The sequence below is a fragment of the Narcine bancroftii genome, chromosome 2, assembly GCF_036971445.1.
Source record: "Narcine bancroftii isolate sNarBan1 chromosome 2, sNarBan1.hap1, whole genome shotgun sequence".
Lineage (NCBI taxonomy): Eukaryota > Metazoa > Chordata > Chondrichthyes > Torpediniformes > Narcinidae > Narcine > Narcine bancroftii.
Window position 1 is genome coordinate 103,169,531 of NC_091470.1, and position 19,750 is coordinate 103,189,280.

The 19,750-nt window shown below is 40.7% G+C and overlaps 1 protein-coding gene and 1 long non-coding RNA gene across 3 annotated transcripts in view; one reads left to right on the forward strand and one right to left on the reverse strand.

Annotated features, from left to right (window-relative positions):
- Nucleotides 1–19,750, forward strand: part of LOC138754048 (uncharacterized) — a 37,703-nt gene that overhangs the window by 15,861 nt on the left and 2,092 nt on the right. The window contains exon 3 of the long non-coding RNA XR_011351549.1: nucleotides 16,918–16,981. This is a non-coding gene — a long non-coding RNA (uncharacterized lncRNA). The remainder of the gene's footprint in view (nucleotides 1–16,917; nucleotides 16,982–19,750) is intronic.
- The window catches only part of gins4 (GINS complex subunit 4 (Sld5 homolog)), a 37,256-nt gene continuing 32,879 nt past the window's right edge, over nucleotides 15,374–19,750 (reverse strand). Inside the window, exons 8-9 of one of the 2 annotated variants that reach the window (XR_011351548.1) lie at nucleotides 18,505–18,611; nucleotides 15,374–16,487 (exon numbers count right to left, since the gene is read on the reverse strand). The gene's annotated coding sequence lies outside the window, so the exon portion shown is untranslated. The remainder of the gene's footprint in view (nucleotides 16,488–18,504; nucleotides 18,612–19,750) is intronic. The other variant, XM_069917788.1, reaches the window with a different exon arrangement.

Here is a 19,750-nt window from a genome sequence, read left to right on the forward strand (position 1 = left end):
CCAGAGCGGGCAGGTGTCCAGGAGTAGGAAGCAGGAGAAAGGGTCTTGGGGAGAGAGGGGTGGTGGGGGTGTGTTGGAGAGTTGCGGCTGAAGTAGTGGTCCTGGAGATGGAGGCAACGGAAGAGTTTAGCATTGTGTCATACACAAAACTTGTTGAAGTGTGGACGGAGTGGGACAAAGATGAGGCCTCTGCTGAGGATAGAGTGCTCCACCTCCGAGAGGGGAAGGACAGAGGGGATAGTAAAAACCAGGCAAGGGTCAGAATGGGAGTCAGTGTGGTGGAGGGTGTGGGGGGGGGAGGGAGAGTTTTGGAGAGGTCTGAGGAGGGAGAAGGGGAGAGGGGAGGATTGTTGGGGGCACTGGCAGGGGGAGAAGGCTTAGGGATACTGATGAGAAGGGTGGGGGAGAGAGGGAAAGAAGGATAGGAGGGGTATCCTGAGGGAGGGGGAGAAAGAGGATTGGTGGTTGGAAGGTGGGGGGGGACAGAGGGGGAGATGGGGATGGATTAGTGGGAGGTGGAGGAGTGGGGGGTAAGGAGGAGTGAGATCCAATAGAGATCAGGGCTCCAGATGCAGTCTGGGTTGGGAGCCATGAGGGATGGGTCAGCAAGGAAGGCTCCAGCGTCTTCTGCAGGTCCAGTGCTGAAGTCAGCAGCTGTGGTGAATAGGGGGTCGGAGCTTGGGTTGGCATAGTGAGATGGTATCTGCGGCTCCAGTGAGTGGGGTGGTGATGTGGGTGGCCATGGGAGTTCCATTGTGTAGGTGGCCAGGGTCGATGGCCATGGTGGTGGGAGCTGTTGCATGGGTGGCCAAGGCCTGGGCTCGGGGCCAAGGCCACAGCGGTGAGAGTTCCATGGTCGCAGCAGCTGTGGTGGTGGGAGCTCTGGGGCTGAGATGGAGATCCACATGGAGGGTCGCAGAGGCTGTGGTTTCCAGGGAGGCCAGCGAGGCCCAGAGCTGTGGCAGCAAGAGGGCGAGTTGCCACTGGTATCTATCAAGGTGAGGGTGGTGCGTAGGGGTAGTTGGGAGAAGTGGAGAGGGCAGCAGTCAATGTGGTGCAAGTACCTGAGGCCCTGGGGTGGGCTAAACTTAGGCCTGGGATCATAGCTGGAACTCACGAGGCACGAGCCTTGTACCCTTCCATAAGTCTCTTAAAGGTCCCTAACATATCTGCCTCCGTCTCCACTACCATTGCTGACAACGCATTCCAGTACCCCTGACATCTCCTCCGTACCTACTCCCCAGCACCTTAAACCCATGTTGTCTTGTGGCAATCATTTCAGCCCTGGGAAAAAGCTTCTGACTATTTACACGATTAATGCCTCTTGTCATCTTAAGCACCTCTAACAATTCTCATGTTCTTCCTCTCTATTCCACACTATGCTGCATGGTCCTCTAATTCCAACAGATTAGGTGTGTAGATCCTTTTACTAAAATATATGTTGCTTGATAATGCACCAGTTTTAAAAGCACCGTATGAATCCAGAGTATGAAGTAATAAGATTGCACAACTGCAAAGACTTTTATTGCACTAAAATATCTGTGAATATTTATTATCTGATGAAACAAAAGTCTGCCGACACTGAAATGCTGGAGGAACCCAGCAGGTCTCGCAGCACTCATAGGAGGTAAAGATATACTGTATAACTGGCATTTCGGGCCTGAAACCTTCATCAAGAATGAGGGAGGACCTCGGAAACATTTTGAACGTTGAAAGTCATGGACAGAGTAGATGTAGAAAGGTTGTTTGCCATGGTGGGAAAGTCTAATACAAGAGGGTGCAAGTTCAAGTCTGAAGGGTGTCCACTTAGAGCAAAGATGGGCAGGAATCTGTCTAATTTGTTGCTGCAGGTGATTGTGAAGGCCACATCATTGGGTGTATTTAAGACAGATTGACAGGTTCTTGAGTAGCCTGGGCATCAAAGGTTATGGGGAGAAGGTCGGGCATTGGCGCTGAGTGGAAGCCCAAAATGTTGGTTATATATCTTTATCTTTGTTACATAAAGTACAATGTTTGACCTGCTAAGATTCTATAGAATTGTGTTTTTTACATATTGATCTTAATGATTGGTTGAGCAAGTGTAAACTGTGAAAACTGGGCAGTGTCATCCACCCTGACCTGGTCTTCTCCTGCCTTTAATTCAGACACTTGTCTATTTTCATTTAGACCTTGAGAAAAGTCTCAGGCCCGAAACATTATTATTCAACCTCAAGATTGCACTATTCTTGCCAAACCTCTTTGGTCCAGTATCTGTTGATATCAAGTCACCCAAAGAACTGCTGTCTGAAAGCTGATCACACAGATCCTGACTGATTTAGACTCTCAGTAAACAAGCAGCTCAATTTTAAAATATTCAGTAAATCACAAAAATCAAATTTATTATTATCTCATTATACATATACAAGCAGACGAAACAGGTTTTCTCCACATGACAGTGCACACATATAAACACACACACAAAATGTAACAATCATACATATACATAAAGATATAATTATTTAAAAATATACAGTAAAATCCCTGGTATCCATCACATACGGGGATTGGTTGATGCCAGATAAGTGTATTTTCTGGTTGCTTGAGACTCACTCTTACAATGCCTAACTAATTCACCTGCATTAAGAATAAAGTTTAAAAGACAAATATATTCTATTGTACTTATATTGAATAAACTTCACTTGCATGAGTATATAAACCTTAAAGCATTTCAGTCACATTCTTTGAAAACATTTAATTGTCGTTGCATCTGCAGGTTCCTCCCCCTCCACAGAGCTGCCCAAAAGATGAACAATAACATTACAGATAATTAACCCCTCCTTTCCCCCACCTTCTAAAGTTTACAGATAAACCCTCTGACTAAGCAGGGATAAGGAGACACTTTAAAAGAGTCACCCCAACTGAGAGCGGCATCAACCAACTCTTTATCCTGGGCAATGTCATTGGTGTTTCACACTTTATTTAAACAGCTGCTACGAACAAAGCACGACCAAGGCTCTCCACTGGCTGAATATTTGCTCCCATCTTCACCAAAGGTTTATGTGTTACTTCAGAGAACATTTCACTTTTACAATTTTAAACTTATGATTTTTTTTAACCTATTATTTTATTTTTTGTTTATTTTCTTTTTTTTTAAATTTATTTTCTTTTTTTTTGATGGTTGTTTGAGGCTGCAGGTTTCTTGAATTCCGGAAATCAGGGATGATTTGCTCAGTTACAGGATACCGTCCACCAATCTCACAGCATGTGGGAAGAAGCTATTTCCCAGGCAGAGAGTTCTGATTTTGATGCTCCTATACCTCCTTCCTGATGGTAGTGGGTCAAAGATTCCCTGTGCTGGATTGAAACAATTCTTTGAGCCCTATTTAAGTAACATTCTCGGTGAATGTCATCAATAGAGAAAAGAGAGTCCCCAGTGATCTTCTCAGCCGTTTTGGTAATCCTCTGTATTGTTTTGGCCTTTTCCTATCTGATCAGTTCGTCCATCCACATCACATTTATGTTAATTCAATTTGGATCATTTGACCCTCCCAAATTTAGTTTCCCCCCCCCCCCATTGGAAACCCCCATGGTTCAAGTGTCATTACACTAAACATAGAACATTACCGCAGTACAGGCCCTTTGACCCATGATGTTGTGCCAACCTATATAAATTTACTAAACAATCTAAGCCTTACCTACCTCACACCCATAACCCTCTATTTTTCTTTCATCCATGTGCCTGTCTAAGAATCTTTTAAATATCCCTATTGTTTCAGCCTCTTCCACCAACCTTGGCAATACTTTCCAGGTACCCGCCACTCTCAGAGTAAAAACTAAACCCTGATATCTCCCCTAAATTTTCCTCCCCTCTCCTTGCACAGATGTGCTCTGAGGGAAAAGGTGCTGGCTGTCTACCTTATCTTGTAGACTTCTATTAAGTCACCTTTCATCTTTCTTCACTCCAAAGAGAAAAGCCCTCGCTCTGCTAACCTTGCCTCATAAGACAATATATTCCAATCCAGACAACATCCTGGTAAACTTTCATAATTCCTGTAAATTTACCTCAAGTTATAAGTCAAATCTCTTCATTCCTGGCCCCAAAGTGTGAGGTGAATCGAGCACGGCACGGAGCTCATGAGGCAAACCATTTATTGCTGAAAGGATGGAGAACTGTTACTGCACTCAACGGGAAGAGAAACCTTGTCCCTCCTAATGACTGAGCAAATATTTCAGGACTGGTGTCTATTTAAAAGCCAAGAGTGCACGTGGAGGATAATGCCAGACTTGAATAGTTTCTTATTAAATTACCTCCATGAAGATTATTTTACTGACCACAGTAGCAATATGTATTTGTGGAACAGTAGCCATGGCACAATCAGCCAATGAGGGAGGTGGAAATTAACAGAGCCACATCACATTGGACTCAGCAAGAGTGACTCCATGAATCAGGCCAACAAGAGGAGCCAGCAGCTGCCACCCAGCATAACACAAGGGCAAGGGAATACGGAAAGCAGGTGACCTGGCCACAGCAGGGATCTGTTTGCTGAGCAAATACAGGGCAGTGCAGTCATTGACAAAATAGAATGGTTAGGGTAGCAGTTAGTGCAACACTGTTACTGCACCAGTGACCCAGGTTCAAATCCAGCACTGTCTGTAAGGAGTTTGTACATTCTCCCGGTATCAAGAAGGCAAATGGAATGTTGGCCTTAATTGCTAGAGGGATTAAATTTAGGAGCAAGGAGGTAATGCTGCAATATGCATTGGTGGGGAGACTAGGAGACATATCCTCAAGATTCATGATAATAGACTTAGGATGATGAGAAATCTATCCAACTTTGTCTTAAATATATTTATTAAACTCGCCTCCAATGCTTCGATAGGCAACGAATTCCACAAATTAACCACTCTCTGGGAAAAGCAGTTAAATTAAATTAGACATACAGCACTGTAACAGGCCAATTTGGCCCTATGAATTCATGCTAACCCAATTAGCCTACACCAGGCAAGTGTTTGAAGGGAGGGAGAAAACCAGAACCCCCAGAGAAAACCCATGCAGACATGGGAGAACGTACAAACTCCGTACAGACAGCATGGGATTTGAACTCAGGTCTGGTCCCGATTGTTGACGCTGTAAAGGCATTGCACTAACTGTTAGCTACGCTAACTGTGCTGCCCTCCTCATCATCCTAAGTTTACTACCATGAATCTTGAGGCAATATCTCCTAGTTCTGGTCTCCCCACCAATGTAAACAATTTACCTACCTCTATCTTATATATGCCTTTCATAATTTTATATGTTTCTATAAAATCCCCGTCACCCTTCTAAATTTCAGTGATATAGTCCCAGAGAAACAACACCTCATATTCCATCTGGGCACCTTCCAACCTGATGGCATTAACTTCGACTTCTCCACCTTCTGCTCGTCACACCCCACCCAACCACTGTCTCTCCACTTTCCTCCAGCTTTGTATTGACAGAGCCACCCCACACCCCCTCCACCGATCAATTCTCACCTTTCCTCTCTTGTCTTATTACCCATTGGCTTGTGCTTCCCCTTCCCTTCTTCGCATTATTTTGGATTTGACATGGAAATCTGACCATGCAAGTTCTCCCAACAAAATTTTAAGATACAATAGGGGTTCAAAAATACAAACATTGTTAAATGTTATGGAATATGGAGTACTAATTTGATTCAATTAATTATTTCAAGACAATCCGTCTTTTTTTTTTATAAATTTTTTATTTTTCACACCATAAACCACATTGACCATGATACATACATTTTCCTTTTCAAATATATACAGTGTCATTTTCTTCCCCCCCTCCCTCCTCCCATCCCACCCTCCCTACCTCCCCCCCCATCCATTTAAAGTACAAAATCTAAGATACATTAAACCAGTCAAACAATGTTGTCATTCAATAAAAATAAAGAAGAAATTCCACTGAGTCAATTCTTTTCATTTCCTTCTCCTTTCGTTAATTTAGGTAGTGAATGTCCCCGGTAGGTTTTCTCTATTGGGTTTCATGTAAGGCTCCCATATTTGTTCAAATATTTCCATATTATTTCTTAAAATATATGTTATTTTTTCTAATGGAATACATTTATTCATTTCTATATACAATTGTTGTATTTTCAAATTATCTTCCAATTTCCAGGTTGACATAATACATTTTTTTGCTACGGCTAGAGCTATCTTAACAAATCTTTTTTGTGCACCATCCAAATCAATTTCAAATTCTTTGTTTTTTATGTTACTTAGGAGGAAGATCTCTGGATTTTTTGGTATATTGTTTTCTGTAATTTTATTTAATATTTGGTTTAGATCTTCCCAAAATTTTTCCACTTTCCCACATGCCCAAATTGCATGAATTGTTGTTCCCATTTCCTTTTTACATCGAAAACATCTGTCAGATACTGTTGGGTCCCATTTATTTAACTTTTGAGGTGTAATGTACAGTCTGTGTATCCAGTTATATTGTATCATACGTAACCTCGTATTTATTGTATTTCTCATCGTTCCAGAACATAATTTCTCCCATGTTTCCTTTTTTATCTTTATATTTAAATCTTGTTCCCATTTTTGTTTAGTTTTACCATTTGTTTCCTCATTCTCCTTTTCTTGCAGTTTAATATACATATTTGTTATAAATCTTTTGATTATCATTGTATCTGTAATCACATATTCAAAGTTACTTCCCTCTGGTAACCTCAGACTGCTTCCTAATTTGTCCTTCAAGTAGGATCTCAATTGGTAATATGCCAGCACTGTATCTTGAGTTATATTGTATTTATCTTTCAAAGGATAATAATCTATTTCCTGAAAAACAATTTTCTATTCTTTTGATCCCTTTTTTCTCCCATTCTCTAAAGGAAAGGTTATCTATTGTAAAAGGGAGTAACTTATTTTGCATCAATATTAGTTTTGGTAATTGGTAATTTGTTTTATTCCGTTCTACATGAATCTTTTTCCAAATATTGAGTAGATGATGTAATACTGGAGAACTCCTACGTTGTACCAATTTTTCGTCCCATTTATATATGTGTTCAGGTATCTTTTCCCCTATTTTATCTAATTCTAATCTAGTCCAATCTGGCTTTTCCCTTGTTTGATAAAAATCTGATAGGTATCTTAATTGTGCGGCACTATAATAATTTTTAAAGTTTGGCAGTTGTAAGCCTCCTTGTTTATACCATTCTGTTAATTTATCTAGTGCTATCCTCGGTTTCCCCCCTTTCCATAAAAATTTCCTTATTATTTTCTTTAACTCCTTGAAGAATTTCTCTGTCAAGTGTATTGGCAATGCCTGAAATAGGTATAATATCCTTGGGAAAATGTTCATTTTAATACAGTTTATCCTTCCTATTAGTGTTAATGGTAAATTTTTCCAATGCTCTAAATCGTCCTGTAATTTTTTCATTAGTGGATAATTGAGTTTATATAGATGGCCGAGATTTTTATTTATTTGTATACCTAGGTATCTTATTGCTTGCATTTGCCATCTGAATGGTGATTCCTTCTTAAATTTTGAGAAATCCGCATTATTCATTGGTATTGCTTCACTTTTATTTACGTTAATCTTGTAACCCAACACTTCTCCATATTCCTTCAATTTCTTATATAATTCTTTTATTGATAGTTCTGGTTCTGTTAAGTATACTATAACATCAACCGCAAATAAACTGATTTTATATTCCTTGTCTTTTATTTTTATCCCTTTTATATTATTTTCTGTTCTTATCAATTCTGCTAGTGGTTCTATAGCTAACGCGAACAATAAGGGTGATAGTGGGCATCCCTGCTGTGTTGACCTGCTTAAGTTAAATTGCTTTGATATATATCCATTTACTGTCACTTTGGCCAATGGCCCCTTATATAATGCTTTAATCCAATTAATATACTTCTCTGGTAAACTGAATTTTTGCAATACTTTGAATAAATAATTCCATTCTACTCTGTCAAAGTCCTTCTCTGCGTCTAAAGCAACTGCTACTGTTGGCACTTTACTCCCTTCTACTGCATGAATTAAGTTAATAAATTTACAAATATTGTCTGTTGTGCGTCTTTTTTTAATAAATCCAGTTTGGTCTAGATTTACCATTTTAGGTACATACTCTGCTAATCTGTTTGCTAATAGTTTAGCTATTATCTTATAATCTGTGTTAAGTAATGATATTGGTCTATATGACGCTGGTGCGAGTGGATCTTTCCCTTGCTTTAGTATTACTGTAATTATTGCTGTTTTACATGAATCTGGTAAGCTTTGTGTTTTATCAATCTGGTTGATTACTTCCAGGAGGGGAGGAATTAATAAATCTTTAAATGTTTTATAGAATTCCATTGGGAATCCATCCTCTCCTGGTGTTTTATTATTTGGTAATTTTTTTATTATCTCTTGTATTTCTACTATTTCAAATGGTTCTGTTAATTTATTTTGTTCCTCTATTTGTAATTTTGGTAGTTCAATTTTGGTTAAAAATTCATCTATTTTCCCTTCTTTCCCTTCGTTTTCAGTTTGGTATAATTGTTCATAGAATTCTCTAAAGTTTTCCTTGATCTCCTTTGGATTATATGTGATTTGTTTGTCTTTTTTCCTTGATGCCAATACCATTTTCTTAGCTTGTTCTGTCTTAAGCTGCCATGCTAGAATTTTGTGCGTTTATTCCCCTAATTCATAATATTTCTGTTTTGTCTTCATTATGTTCTTCTCCACCTTATAAGTTTGTAGTGTTTCATATTTTATTTTTTTATCTGCTAATTCTCTTCTTTTAGTTGTATCTTCCTTCATTGCTAATTCTTTTTCTATATTTACTATTTCCCTTTCCAACTGCTCTGTTTCCTGATTATAGTTCTTCTTCATCTTGGTTACATAACTTATTATTTGCCCTCTAATGAATGCTTTCATTGCATCCCATAGTATGAACTTATCTTTCACTGATTCCGTATTTATTTCGAAGTACATTTTAATTTGTTGTTTAATTTTAACATAATTCTCTAAAATCCTGCCTTTTAAGTAGCATGAAGTTTAATCTCCATCTATACATTCTTGGAGGGATGTCCTCTAACTCTATTGTCAATATCAAGGGTGAATGGTCCGATAATATTCTAGCTTTATATTCTGTTTTTCTTACTCTATCTTGCATACGAGCTGATAACAAAAATAGGTCTATTCTTGAGTATGTTTTATGTCTACCCGAGTAATATGAATATTCCTTTTCATTTGGGTGTTGCTTCCTCCATATATCCAAAAGTTGCATTTCTTCCATCGATTTAATTATAAATTTGGATATTTTGTTCTTTCTGTTAATTTTTTTCCCAGTTTTGTCCATATTTGAAACCAAATTCAGGTTGAAATCCCCTCCTATTAATATGTTCCCTTGCGTATCTGCTATCTTCAAAAAAATATCTTGCATAAACTTTTGATCTTCTTCGTTAGGTGAATATACATTGAGTAGATTCCAAAACTCCGAATATATCTGACATTTTATCATTACGTATCTCCCTGCTGGATCTATTATTTCCTCTTCTATTTTAATTGGTACATTTTTACTAATTAATATAGCTACTCCTCTTGCTTTTGAATTATACAACGCTGCTGTTACATGTCCTACCCAATCTCTCTTTAATTTCTTGTGCTCCAATTCAGTTAAATGTGTTTCTTGCACAAATGCTATATCAATTTTTTCTACTTTCCAGTAAATTTAGCAGTTTCTTCCTTTTAATTTGGTTATGTATTCCATTAATATTTAAAGTCATATAGTTCAGCGTAGCCATTTCATACTTTGTTTATCTTCCCTTTCCGTTTCTCCATCATCACCTTTCCTTCTTATCCATTTCTGCTTTCTTGTTTTGAACACTTTATAAGACAACATTTCTGAAACATCAAACATTTTCCTTATTCTCCTATTTAAAACTTCTTTAACCCCATTCTCCCCTCCCCCTCCTAAGTTGCCCATTATCCCTTGTCGGGCAACCACATCTCCCCTCTCCATTTGGATTTGCAAATTCACTCGCAAACGTCAACTGATTTTGCAGTGACCGTAACTCCTCTCCACCCAGCCCCCCCATAAAAGATTTCAATTTTCATATGTAACAAAGGTCACTCTTTTAATTCCCTCCTTATTCCCTCTATTCCCTTTCCCTCCCTTATTAATTCTTGTCTATACTCTATATATTTTCCTCTAAATATGGATACATTCATGTCTTCTTCTTCTTCTTTGGCTTGGCTTCGCGGACGAAGATTTATGGAGGGGGTAAAAAGTCCATGTCAGCTGCAGGCTCGTTTGTGGCTGACAAGTCCGATGCGGGACAGGCAGACACGATTGCAGCGGTTGCAAGGGAAAATTGGTTGGTTGGGGTTGGGTGTTGGGTTTTTCCTCCTTTGCCTTTTGTCAGTGAGGTGGGCTCTGCGGTCTTCTTCAAAGGAGGTTGCTGCCCGCCAAACTGTGAGGCGCCAAGATGCACGGTTTGAGGCGTCATCAGCCCACTGGCGGTGGTCAATGTGGCAGGCACCAAGAGATTTCTTTAGGCAGTCCTTGTACCTTTTCTTTGGTGCACCTCTGTCACGGTGGCCAGTGGAGAGCTCGCCATATAACACGATCTTGGGAAGGCGATGGTCCTCCATTCTGGAGACGTGACCCATCCAGCGCAGCTGGATCTTCAGCAGCGTGGACTCGATGCTGTCGACCTCTGCCATCTCGAGTACTTCGACGTTAGGGGTGTAAGCGCTCCAATGGATGTTGAGGATGGAGCGGAGACAACGCTGGTGGAAGCGTTCTAGGAGCCGTAGGTGGTGCCGGTAGAGGACCCATGATTCGGAGCCGAACAGGAGTGTGGGTATGACAACGGCTCTGTATACGCTTATCTTTGTGAGGTTTTTTATACATTCATGTATACACACTATATATATACACACATATACCTCTTTACACACATACATATAGTTCGTGGTCATTTTTATTCTCATTACATGTCTTCATCTCTCTGCTTGTTTTGTAGTTCTGCAAATTTCCTTGCTTCCTCTGGATCCGAGAATAGTCTGTTTTGCTGCCCTGGTATAACTATTTTAAGTACCGCTGGGTATTTTAACATAAATTTATATCCTTTTTTCCATAAGATCGTTTTTGCTGTATTGAACTCCTTCCTCTTCTTCAGGAGTTCAAAACTTATGTCTGGATAGAAAAAATTTTTTTGACCTTTGTATTCCAGTGGCTTTTTGTCTTCTCTTACTTTCTTCATTGCTTTCTCCAATATATTTTCTCTTGTTGTATATCTTAAGAATTTTACTAAAATGGATCTTGGTTTTTGCTGCGGTTGTGATTTCGGGGCTAATGTTCTATGTGCCCTCTCTATTTCCATTTCTTCCTGTAATTCTGGTCTTCCTAGGACCCTGGGGATCCAATCTTTTATAAATTCTCTCATATTCTTGCCTTCTTCATCTTCCTTAAGGCCCACTATCTTTATATTATTTCTTCTATTATAGTTTTCTATTATATCTATCTTCTGAGCTAACAGCTCCTGTGCCTCTTTAACTTTTTTATTAGATTCTTCTAATTTCTCTTTTAATTCCTCTACTTCCATTTCTACAATTATTTCTCGTTCTTCCATATTTTCCACTCTTTTTCCTATCTCTGACATGATCATTTCCATTTTATTCATTTTTTCTTCTGCATTCCTAATTCTTCTTTTTATCTCATTAAATTCTTGTAATTGCCATTCTTTCACTGATTCCATATATTCTTTAAAAAAAGATACATCCATTGTCTTGCTTTTCTCTTCTTCTTCCACTTCTTTCTGTTCTTCTTCTTCCTCTGGGTTGACCATCTGTTGTTTCCTTGTTTTCTTTTTACCCTCTTCTTTCTTGTTGTCGTTATTGTCTGTGTTCTGCACATGCTGCTGTGCTGCAGGTGTCTCTCTCAGCTGTGGAGATCGACTCCAAAGCTGTCCCCCCCTCCCGTCAGTGTGTTTTTTTTCATGCGCGGTTGCGCACTTTTACTCGGCTCTACGAGCCATTTTTGTAGTCCCGAGCCCGGGACTTCCACTGACCTGCGGGAGCGGGCTTCTCTCTCCGCGGCGGGCCTCCTCGGACAGGTAAGGCCTTCACCTTCTTCCGACATTCTTTCTTCCTCTTTTCTTCCCGTTGTTTTCGACTTTTCTCTCTTCGCTGCCATTTTCTTCTCACCTTTATTTTTACTTTATTATAAATTTTAATCTTGTACCTTTGTGCTTTGTGTGGTTTTTTTTTTAAACATTTTACGGGAGAGGGCTGGAATTCCCTGACTGGCCACTTCTCCATCACGTGACTCCTCCAGACAATCAGTCTTCAAAAATATCTGACCAACATAAAGTTTGCAAATGCTGAATATAAAAGATTTTACATAATTTTCTTCCCACAGTAATTAAACTGATATCACTGACTGTTAACACCGAAGCTGCTATGTCACTACAGGAGACCATTTAAAAGATTCAAAGCTCCTTTTATTGTCTCGTAATAATACATTAAAAATATAATACTTCAACTTTTGTCTGCCGTAAGGCAGAGTCGCCATGAGCACCCCTAACAGTGGGAAAAAGAGAGTCCCTTCAGAGACACTGAGTGTTCGTGGATTCGCCTCCAGCGCTCCTGCAGCCGCACAGTCTCCTGTTTAAACCATCAGCAACCTGAGCTCCAGATCCAAAACGTCAACGCGATCAGGAAGCCTTCATCGCCAGAGGCCCTTTGGGAGCCCTTCTCGCCCTCAGCAGCTTCTCAAATCTTGGTTCCGATACCTGGTTCCCATGAGCCAGTTTCCAGTAGCCTGTGTGGGTCCTTCAGCCACTGGATTTGCTCTGGAAACTGACAAAGCAATTTCTTTTCACGTCTGTAATATACTTTATCAAACAATTGATGCTTTAAGGCCATCAAAACTTGCTATTGGATGTGGGACATGCTAATTCTGTACCATTGTAACTACATGGGAAAACAAATAAATATTTACAAACAATAATCACTCACGTTAATTGACCCTCAATGAAAATGTTCATTTCCAACATTCACAACCTATAAGATGGCCTCTATCTCTAACTACAGGAGGTATGTGATCGACAATTTTCATTTCCAAAGAAAATTTCAAGGTCTTTTTGCTCATTAACAATCTCTTTGTGTGACAGATATCCATCATGGGTCTCTGCTGCTATTATTGAAACAAATTAGGAGATAAAAAAGAATCTGTAACACACAAAGGTCTTGGAAAAACTCAGCAGGGCAAATAATGTTTTGGGCCTGGGCCCTTCATCAAAGAAGAGCAAAAGAAAGCAGGTACTTGAATAAAAAAGTGGTGGGGGAGGCAGAGGAGAACAGGCCAACAGGCAGGTGTTCATAGGTGGTAGGAAGTGGGAGGGTAGAAGAGAAAAAAATCTGAGAGGTGATAGCTCTCTGATAGGAGGGAGAAGGGTGGGGAGCTGGGGGGAAAGGAGACAGAGGCATAGGGAGACTCAAGGGAGGGGTTTAACAGAAATTGGAGAGGTCGATATGATTACTGTCTGGTTGGAGAGTGTCCAGAAGGAATACAAGGTGTTGCTCCTCCAATTTTCAAGTAGCCTTGGTTTGGCAGTTCATGGGGCCATTGGCATGTTGGTGTGAGAATGGTGTATGAAATTGAAATGGTTGGCAACTGGGAGGTCCTCGATATAGCAGTAGACAGAGTGAAGGTGCCCAACGAAATGATCCCCCAGTCTGTGTCCAGGCTCTCTAATGTAGAGGAGGCCGCATTACAAGCACTGGATGCAGTAAATGACCCCTGCAGATTCACAAGTGTTGCTTTGCTTGGAAGAATCTCTTTAGTTACCCTTTGCTTCCTGTGCATGGTGCGTGGCCTGATGAGTTTCTCTAGCACATTTTGTATTGCACTCGATCTAAGCATCTGCAAACTTTCTTGTTTAAGAGAATCTGAAAATGTGTTTCAATCTTTGATGTATGGGTAAGGTAGTACAGCAGTTAAAACATTGCAGGAACAAATCTCGCGATAGCTGCTGGGAATGTTACGTTTAAGCAATTATAAAATTCATTTTTTTTTTTACTTTGAGCAAGTAAAAGTTTCAACACAGACTTGAAGGGACGAACGAATGGCCTGTCTTCTGTGCTATAGTGTTCTATGGTTCCAAGGACAAATTTTCATCCATTGATCTTGACTCCCTGTGAGCCATGCCTCAAGAAATCAACAAATGATGCACATAATTTAAAAGAAAAGTCAAAACAAAAGAAAAACACAAAAGTCTACATGCACCGTGGTTAAAGTAAAAACGCAATGGTGGAGAAACTCAGCAGGTCAAACAGGGTACTTTATATAGCAAAGATAAAGATACAGAACCAACGTTCATTAAGGTATAACAAAATGGTGGGGGAAAGGGCAAGGGCAGGAGCATAGTCCCACAGGCAGATGAATAAGGGTGGGAGGGCACACCAGCCAACAGGGGGAGGTGGTTCTGTGAATGAAGAGGGAAAGGGGGTGGAGAGCTGGAGAAAAGACAAAAGGGAAGGGAGGGAGAATGGAGAGAAGTCTAGCAGAAACCAAAGAAGTCCATGTTAATGCCATCAGGTGAGAGTGTCCAGATAGAAAATTGTTTTGGTCCTCCAATTTACAGGTGGTCTTGGTTTGACAGTACATGAAGATAAAGTGGTTGGCTATTGTCAGGACAACAGCAATTCTGTTAACTCAGTGGATTTCCAGCATGATCTGGCAATAAGGGACTTTGCATACTCTCAGATAAGAACACCCTGAAAGGGTCAATGATGCACATCAATCAAAAGGTTCTTTGTCATTCAACATGCAAATACGTTGAGTTGAACATTAACACAGACTATTAGGGAAGCACGGTTAGCGCCGCAGTTAGTTGAACGCTATTACAGCACCAGCAACTTGGGTTGAAGTTCCATGCTATTTGTAAGGAGTTTGTACGTTCTCCCCATGTCTACGTGGGTTTCCTCCAGGTGCTCTGGTTTCTTCCCACCGTTCAAAATGTATGGGAGTTGTAGGCTAATTGGGGTTCCTGAGCGGCCTGGGCTCGTGAGCCGGAAGGGCCTGTGTTAACAGGATGCTTGAATACAAAGCCTGAGGCAGCTGTGGTGATTGTGAAAATAACATTACTGTGCAAAACCCTTTCTAGGTAAAGGATGTGTGTCATTTCCTAGTACAGTCAATACATGATGCTCCATTTTCCTTTGTTAAATTGGCAAGCAAGTCATTCAAATGAAGGTCAATGAGGGCAGCATGGCCCATAGGAGAGAGAATACTCACAGCAAGACTCCCTTAGCACATGTTAGGTACTGAGGCTATGAAGAGTGTTGCAAAACAAATTACTGACTGTATGATTATAACATGGAAATATTTTGATAGTAAATACATAAAGTGCGCTGTTGTCTGTTTGAATCATTTATTTACATATTTTGTTATGACAATTGTAAGAATTTAAATGAAAGTTTATAAATATTAAACAAATACTTTGGCAGTAACATTCCTGTCAAGAACAAATGTCACTCTGGAACATGAATTTTCCTGGTCACATCTTCTGACGGTCTTTCTGCTATACATTTTGCCAATCACTGGTTTGCCTGCACAACTGCAACAACCTCCCCCACATCAAGCTAAACTGTCTTGCAACAGAAAGCGTTGGAAGCGCTCAGGAGGGCAGCCATTATCTAAGAGACATTTGTAAAGGAAACAGGCCCTTCGGCCCTTCATGTGCATGTCAGCCATTGAGCCTGTCCATACTAGTTCCATTTCCCACACTGGGCCCCTACTTTCTGTTTCCTGTGCTCATCTACGTATGACTTAAATATTCCAAAACTATTTGCATCTACCAATCCCTCTGCGGTAAGAGAAATAAAGAGAATGGTTCAGGCTAAAGAGGCTTTGTAACAATTGGGAAGGTAAAAAAGTTGCAGCAAGGTGGCAGGAAAGACAGGACAAAAGAAATAGTTTGGAAGGATGAGGCCAGAGTTGGCAAGCTTTTTTATCAACGCAAGACAGAAAAAGAGATGACTTCGAGGGAACAAGGGACTGACAAAATCCAAGTGAGGAGAGCAGAACTTTCTCAATGGATCCAAGCTTTCCAAGGCTGCCCACCACTGTAAACCTGGAACATATTCTGGACATCATGTCAGGCAGCTGGAGCCTCACCCCAGAAATACCAGCCATTTCAATTAGTTGAGTGGGGTGACAACTGGCAAAAACCATCAGAAGATGAACGACACAAGCTAACTTCACAAAAACTGGTGACTATTCTGTGGGCAGAGGGGGTGTGAAGATGGGAAAGGATGGTAAGTGACTCTCTTTCAAGGCCAGGCTGTCACTGAAGCTTCCTGCTTCTGCTCATGTAGCACAATGACTCAATCCCTGAATTCAGGAGCCTTATCGAGATGGTCGTACTGTAATAGGAGACGAGCATCAGCACCATGAACTGTTGCTGTGACGTCCTGAGGACATCTGCTTCAGACTTTCCAAACATCGATCAGATATTATTGCCGAGGTCTTGAGAAGGAAACAAGATTTAATGAAGTTAGGAAATATCATGATTAATGATGCAACCATCTTGTTGACGTGCTGGCAAAAAATAGATACATCTTTAAATTTTGACACACAGCATGATAACAGGCCCTTCCGGCCCATGGCCCCCAAATGACCCTCAATTCCTTACATTTCTGAAGAGTAGGGGGAAACTGGAAAACTGAGAGTAAACCCACGCAGACACGGGAGAACAAACTGCTTACAGACAGCACAGGATTCAAACCCAAGTCGCTGGCGCTGTAATAGTGCTGCGCTGACTGTGCCACCCTCAAGATTAAACACCCAACTTTAAAAAATAAATTTCGGTATTTCAATCTTTGCAGCTAAGACAGAGAAAAGGAAAATACAAATGAAGTGAACATAGTGAAAGTCACCATGTCACCTTTTCTTCCAGATGCAGAGTATCAGAGAGAGTCACGTTGCTGAATGAAGAGCAGCTGAGAGGAGGCAGATGGAAGGTAAGTAGGCATGTCTCTGTCATAAATCAACACAAAGTGAAGGGAGGAAGGTTTAGGGGAGATATCAGGGCAAGTTTTTTTTATATACACAGAGAATTATGAGTGCCTGGAATGCATTGCTGGGGCAGTGGTAGAGGTTGGAACAATAGAGGCATTTAAGAGACTCTAAGACAGGCACTTCCATAAACTAAAACAGGGTTTTTTTTTGGGGAGGTATATATGGGACATACCCCTCCATAAATCTTCGTCCGCGAAGCCAAGCCAAAGAAGAATATATGGGTCAGCTCAATATTGTGGGCTGATGGGCCTGCACTGTGCTGTAATGTTCTACGTATGTAACACAACCCATGGCAACAAAATTAATAAAACGTAGAAACAAAGGAGACCAAATGCAATGTCATATAGTCCAGGGCCTGTGATGGTCTATTTTACCAACAGGCTAGAGCTCCTGATTATTCTGGGATATTGATGATCCTTGGTAATTGGAGTCTGGCAGGACAGTGGGCAAGATATAAACAAAGGATGTAGACAGGATTCCAGCAGAGAGCAGCAATGCCATGATGATAAAGTTACTGTAGTAACAGCAACTTCAAATCCCACGGACAACAAGGGAGTTTAAATTTATTTAACTAATTTAAGAGAATAAAACGATCAAAGTGACCAAAGTCAGAGGATTTGCTGACAAAATTCACGTGGAAAAATTCTGCTACACATTCCCATCTGAGCTACACGGAGCTCCAGTATGACTGACTCTTTAAGTGACCTCTGAATGATCCAGGAACCCCGTCAGTTCACAGGACAATTAGGGATGGCCAACAAACTGGACTGATAACAAGTCTGTTTAGATGCCTGGTAGAAACAGACTCAAATTAAACCTTAAAAAGGAGGCTGAACAGATATCTGATGAAAACTCCGCAGGATGTGCAGAGCAGCAAGATTCTGCCGATCGAAGACTGTAGGTGCTGGGAATTGGGGAAAAAAAAGAAAAACAATTGAAGGAACTCAGAGGATTGATCAGCTTCTGAGGAAGGAAGGAGTGGGGGGGGGCAATGGGGAAGGAGCCGTCAATATTTTGGGTTGAGAACCTACATCAAGACATTGGGATTACTTGGATACTTTTAAAAAAAAGATCCATCTTAGACAATAGACTAAATGGCCTCTTATGTTATTATTTTATTATTCTTCAGAAGAATCATCCAAAAATTTTCCTTCCATCTCAGCTAATATGCCTGGCCTCAACACATGGCCACCCTGAGGGCAGTTGAGTAAAAGTCCATAGTTCAGTAAGCCACAAAATACAGTAAAGCAGTTATCAGGAGTTCAAGCAACCAGCAAAAACACTGCAGAAAATAAATGGGTAAAAAAAAATGGAAGACTAAATTTGGTGAGCCTCAGCATTAGTTCTCCATTCACATAACATGCAGTCCCAAGCAACTGGAAAACTTGCTTATCCGGCATCTACCAATTGCTGTAGGTGCCAGAAACCAGGGGTTTTTATTGTATTTGTTCCATAATTCAAGTACCTTATTAAATGGGAAAGCTCCCCTTCCTGTACTGGCTATCAGCCAGAAACAATGCTGATTTTTCTCTCCACAAATGCCCTCCGAACGCAGAGTATTGCTACCATTTTCTAGTTTTATTTTGTAAAAAAATAGAAAATAGGTGAAAATTCAAACATCTTGTGGCTGGATCAGTTTGTTTAATGACTTCACATTATCCAAAGCACTTGACAGTTATCTCTCCCACCCCTACTCCCAGCGAACAATAACCTTTTGAATCATATTTACTTTGTACTTGTGTGTGGAATAATAAATTCTCAGATCATAACATTTTCTAAATGGAAGATAATCAGTGTTTGGACTAAGATTGTAAAATTCTGAAAAATAATTTGGCCCAAAATGCCAAGCCTCAACAAAGCAGTGGAATAGGAGGGAAGGGATGACCACATTTGAGTTAACACTGGCTATACTACTCAGCAAATTATTACACAATATTATTACAGGTAAACAGTAAGGCAGTTTATCATTAAACAAATGCCACAGTATATGGCTGGATAGAAGTGACAACTAGTCGGAACATCTCTTCTACAACCTCCAACAGCACCAGAGAACCATAGGGCTGCACTCTTCGTTCCCTGCTCTACTCGCTTTACATCTATGACTGTGCAGCTTGGTAATACAATAACACCATCTACAAATTTGCTGACAATACCATGGTGGTGGGTTGTATAAAAAGGGCGATGAGGCAGCTGCAAGAGGGAGATTGAAAACTTTGCTGAATGGTGACGAACAATAACCTCGCACTCAATGTCGCCAAAACGAAGATGATTGTGGTCTTTAGGAGGGAAAAACTAGTGACCACTGGGGGAAATCAGAGGTGGAGAGGGTGAGCAAATATACAAATGAACCAGGAGAGGGGAGGGCAAAGACCAGCGTTGTCCTGAAAGATTCAATCACCCAGTCCTAATGCCAGCTGCTCCGTACAGGCTTTAAATGCTCTACTAAAGGAGCCGACAGTGTTTGTAAGTAAAATCCTGCAACCATGGAGATCTGTGCCCAAGATGGCAACACCTATGCTCAGCAGCAGCCATGAGGGGTTACAGACTCTGGGGAGCAGCAGACCGGCGCAGGAAACCAGAAATAGGAAGTACACACCCCCCTCCCCCCCAACCATTGAGCGGCTGAGGAACCCTGAAAAAGCCCATGGGTGACGAGGTCAGGAACCCACACATGCTGCTGGAGATTTGCTCATGAGGGCCAGATATCGAGG